The sequence below is a fragment of the Canis aureus genome, chromosome 35, assembly GCF_053574225.1.
Source record: "Canis aureus isolate CA01 chromosome 35, VMU_Caureus_v.1.0, whole genome shotgun sequence".
Lineage (NCBI taxonomy): Eukaryota > Metazoa > Chordata > Mammalia > Carnivora > Canidae > Canis > Canis aureus.
The window spans coordinates 1411287-1416736 of NC_135645.1; positions in this window are offsets into that span (position 1 = coordinate 1411287).

Genomic DNA, 5450 nt, shown 5'->3' on the forward strand with positions numbered 1-5450 from the left:
CAGCGGGACCACTAGTCACAGCACCCCAGCAGCAGGGGATGGGGGCTCTGAGCAGCAGGCCCCTCGGCCACCACGCACTGGGGAGCAATGAGCCCGAGATCACTCGGAGTGAAGGGTGGAGCTGAATTCGAATCCAGATGGCTGAAGCCCACAGTTGATCCCAGTAATCACATGAATGTCTGACACTCAAAGGGTGTGCGTGCTGGCCCGGGCGGCGCACTAGACACCTCCTGTAGGTCACGGGGTCGGCCTCTCAACCCCCCAGCGTAGGTGTTAGTATTAGAGCCACGTTTACAGAAGAAGACACTGAGGCTCGGAATGTGAGTAAATTGCTCAAGGTCATTCAGCTCATGAGCCAGGGAAGGGCCCAGGCCGCGTGGCCCCAGAGCCACCACGACAAGGCCACGGCGCCCCCTTGCCTGGCCCAGGAGCGTGTGCAGGACGTGCATTTTCCTGAGAGCGTGGCGAACCTTGACCTCCGCGGGGTGCCCACTGCTCTGCAGACCCACAGCCCACGGAGGAGGCCGAGGCCGCCCTCTGCCCGCTGCGCGCCTGTGGCCACGCCGCCCCTAGAACGAGCCGGGATCCTGCAAGGCACCTGCTGGGTGAATGAATGAATGAATGAATGAATGAATGAATGAATGAGAGAAGATGCTGATGATGCTTTTGGGAAGGCCAGCCCCTCCCAGGGGGAGTTCCAGGTGCCAGGTGGCCCGGTCCTCCCTGGTAACCCCCGGGCTGTGGCGCAGGTACGGAAAGGGTCTGCTGGTCTCCGGCTGGCCGCAGCCACCGCGTCCTATCAGTCCCCAACATTCCCTGTCACCTCATCTTCTGCCTCCCTGGGGCCCCACGCGTCTTGCCCCCATCCTACGAGAAGCCGGGCTCTGGTGGGACGTGGGTGCAGGCCCAGGCAGCCCCGGAGCACGCGGGGTGAGTCTGCCAGCGTCAGGCCCCCCAGCATCAGCCCAGGGCCACAGGGGTGCCTGCCTGCAGCTGCGGGACACCCCAGCCAAAGTCCGGGTGCAGTTGCCCTTATCGCCCGTGCTCCGGTGCTCCAGGTCCTCGTGATCATCTCCGTGCCCCAGTCTGGCGGGGGGGGGGGGGGGGGGGGGGGAGGGGGCCCTGGCCCTGGCCCGGAGCGGGAGGCCCAGGGAGGCAGGTGGCAGGGCCTGCACTCGATGGCCCAACTGAGGCTGGAGAGGGCTGTGGAGCCCTGAGCCCGCTTGGAGGGCTCAAATTTCGGCCCGCCCCCCCCCCCCCCTGCAGGGGACACCAACCAGAGCCCAGAGCGCTTTCTGCCTGCAGATCTGCTGTGCGTCAGCCCTCCTGGCGAGGAGTCTTGGGCCCACCCCAGGGCGGAGCTGGCTAGGGAGGGGGTGCGGCACTTGCGCCAGCTACTAAGGCCCAGGACACGGTTTGAGTAGCCCATGTCGCAGGCATCCGGTACACAAACGGAAGGCCGGACACCTGTTCTCCAGGCCTTCCTCCCGCAGGATGGAGGAGCTGGGTCCTGCTCGTTGTTCTTCCCATTCCCATTTCCAACAGAGGCTAAAACAAGCCTTTATATATTTATTTTCTAAAGATTTATTTATTTACTTGAGAGAGGAAGGGAGGGAGAGGGAGAAAGAGGGACAATTCTCAATCAGGGGCCCTGATGAGCACGCAGCCCGACTCGGGCCTCAATCTCATGACCTGAGCTGACATCAAGAATTGGCCACCTAAACCCAGGCGCCCCTAAACAACCTTTTATTTTTTTTTATTTTCTTTTAAAGATTTTATTTTATTTATTCACAATAGACATAGAGAGAGAGAGAGGCAGAGACACAGGCAGAGGGAGAAGCAGACTCCATGCAGGGAGCCGGATGTGGGACTTGATCCCGGGACCCCAGGATCACGCCCTGGGCCAAAGGCAGGCACCAAACCTCTGAGCCACCCAGAGATCCCCTAAACAACCTTTTAAAAGCCAGGCTTCCTCCCGTGCTTCCCAGCCCGACCTCAGATTTCCTCCAAGACTGAGAAGGACCCCCGGTGGGGGTGGGGTGGGGGGGGTGCCTTGATTGAAATGCATCTGCTTTGCACAGTCTCCTCTTAGTCACCTCTGTACTTGGTCACGGTGCTAGACTATATGAACATAAAAACTTGCCATTTCAACTATTTTCAAATATACAGTCCCATGGCAGTGATCACATTCACATCACCACCGTCCATGTCCTGAGCTTTTCCATCTTCCCAACTGAAAGTCTTTCCTGTTACACACGGTCTCCCCCCAGCCTCCGGGAACCACCACTCTGCCTCCCGTGTCTATGAGCCTCAGCGGTTGGGCACCTGCCTTCGGCCCAGGGTGTGATCCTGGAGTCCTGGGATCGAGTCCCCATCGGGCTCCCTGCATGGAGCCTGCTTCTCCCTCTGCCTGTGTCTCTGCCTCTCTCTGTGTCTCTCATGAGTAAATAAAATCTTTAAAAAAAGAAAGAAAAAGGGTGGGGGGGATAAGTAACATTGCACTGTCTGGACATACTACGCTTTGCTTGTCCATTCAGCTGTTGGTGGGCCCTTGGGTTGTGTCCACCCTTTAGCTGCTGCGAGTAACGCTGCTGGGAACACAGGTATACAAATACCTCTTTGAAATCCGGCTTTCAATTCTTTTGAGTATATACCCGGAAGCGAAATAGCTGGATCCATATGGTAATTCTATGTTTAATTTTTTGAGAAACGACCATACTGTTTTCCACAGTGGCTGCCCCATTCTACATTCCCACCAGTCATGCACAATGATTCTAATTTCTCCATGTCTCCTCCAACACTTGTTATTTTTTCTTTTTCTTTTTTGTAACAACCTTCCCAATGGGTGTGAAGTGCTACCTCGTTGTGGTTTGCATCTGCATCTCCAGGATAGTGATGCTGAGCTTACTGGCCACTTGGATATCTTCTTTGAAAAAATGTTTATTCAAGTCCTTCAGGAATTTTACGTTTTTAAGACTCCTCTTCTCGGGGATCCCTGGGTGGCGCAGCAGTTTGGCACCTGCCTTTGGCCCAGGGCGTGATCCTGGAGACCCGGGATCGAATCCCACTTCGGGCTCCCGGTGCATGGAGCCTGCTTCTCCCTCTGCCTGTGTCTCTGCCTCTCTCTCTCTCTCTCTCTCTCTCTGTGACTATCATAAATAAATAAATAAAAATTAAAAAAAAAAAGACTCCTCTTCTCGGGGCGGCTGAGTGGCCCAGATGGTTCAGGGTCTGCCTTCAGCTCAGGTCATGATCCCAGCGTCCTGGGATCGAGCCCCAGCCCCACATCGAGCTCCCTGCTCAGCCAGGAGCCTGCTTGTCCATCTCCCTCTACCTGCTGCTCTGTGTGCTCTCTCTGTGTCAAATACATAAAATCTTTTTAAAAATAATAAAAATATGAAAGACTCCTCTTTTTGATGCTCTGCTAGTTGTCACTTGGGACCATTTCTCTCTGAGATGTCTTGCCGGACCTACTCCTCACCCGTACCTTCCTGTGGGGACAGAGGTGAGGCAGAGGGAGCCGCGGGAAGGAGCCTCACCCACCTGGGAGGCTGGCCTAGAGGACTTTGCTCTCAGGATTTCCCACTTATTGCTCAAGAAACCCAAAAGCTCAAGTTGAGCCAGAGTCAGTTTCTGGATGGTTCCAGCTCAGCATGTGTGGTTCCCGGAGACAGGCACAGTTTGAGAGGACTTTGCCTGGGCTGGGAGGGCAGCTGACCCAGTGCCTGGGGCCTCCAGAGCTGCATCTGGGCCCCCGTTACTTGTGATTTTCCAGGGAGGATTTGGGGGTCTGAAGGTCACGTGACTGCTAGAATCATTTACCACAAGCACCAACCTTTCTGCTGACAGGCAAGATTTGCAACCAGGTACGTGTCGGAAAGGACAGGGCTGAGCTTATCACCGTCCTCAGCTCAGAGTTTCATACCATCAGCTGACAAGGCCCCTGTCCTGTGCTACTTACTTATCATCTCCCTTTATCTCTTGGCCCAATTCCTGGGGAACTCCTCCCCAGCCTCACCAAGGGCATCCGGTCTGATATGCTCAAGGGGCATCTTTGCATCTTTGTAAAGCAGGCATCTTTTCATGTGCATGTGGTTTTAACTAACATACCTTGTCCCGGGCTAATAAATCTCATTCTCCTACTCACTTTATCTTTCATTTAACACGATGTTTTAATAACCAGTCCATATCTATAATGTGTTTCTAATCCAGAGGATCCCATCCTGCCTTTCGCCCTTGGGAAATGGACAGTGGTGCCTCCATCTCTCGATACAACTTCATTCTTAAGATTATTAACGGAGTCCATCAAATAGTGTATATCTCCCTCTGCCTGTGTCTCTGCCCCTCTCTCTCTCTCTCTGTCTCTGTCTCTGTCTCATGAATAAATAAATAAAATCTTTAAAAAAAAGGTCTCAGTTTTGGTAAATGTGCCACGGTCACGTAAGATGTTAGCGTGAAAGGACACTGTGCTACCTGTACTGTCTTTACCATCCTTCTGCAAATGTGAAGTTCTTTAAATAAAAGTTTTAAAATACAGCTATATATAAAAAGTTTAAAACAATCACGGAAATGAGAAAATAAAGCAATCACAGATCATCAGACACGAACAGATTTTTAAGAAATTTTTGAAATGAAGATATAATTCTTATAATAAAGCGCCAATTAGGCACAAAGACAGAATGGGGGAACCGAGAGTAAATAAATGAGCCAAAGGCAACACAGAGACAAGTAGAGGGGAAACATTAAGGATGCTCTGAGTAAGAGGCAGGAAGGTGAGAGCACGGTGCTCTAATAAATTCTATGTACATAACCTCAAAAACGGAGAATAGTGAGAATGAAGGAAAAAAGTATTTTTTTTTTTTTTGGAAAAAGGCATTTATTTTTTTATTTTATTTTATTTTATTTTTTTTGAAAAAAGTATTTAAAGAGATAATGGCCATGAGATTTTCAGAACTGGTGGAAAACATGGTATCAGGGGTCTAGAAAGGAAAACAGGATATACTTAGCAAGATAAAAACCAATCCACACCCAACCCTGCAAAACTGAAAACTGAAAACAAAGATAAGGAGAAGATGGTAAAGATAGCCAGAAAGAACAGGTCACCTGCAAAGAACAATTAGAAGGACAGCCAACCTTTCAACAGCAACATGTCCGAAGACCGTGAATACAATCTTGCAAATATGGATATAAGATAACTGCCAACCTAGAATTATGAACTCTGTGAAACTATCTTTAGTTTGAGGGTGGTAAAAATTGAGAATTTATCATCAAGAAACCTACTGTATAGGGGAAAAATGATCTCAGAAGAGCAGTCTGCGATAGAAGATAGAGGAGGGACTGCAGAGTATAGGTATGGAAATAATGTATATAAACCAAAACTTGTTTTTAAAAATAATAATAGTCATTGTTATGGATATTACAGAATTGCAATCCTCAGAGATTGCCCTGGT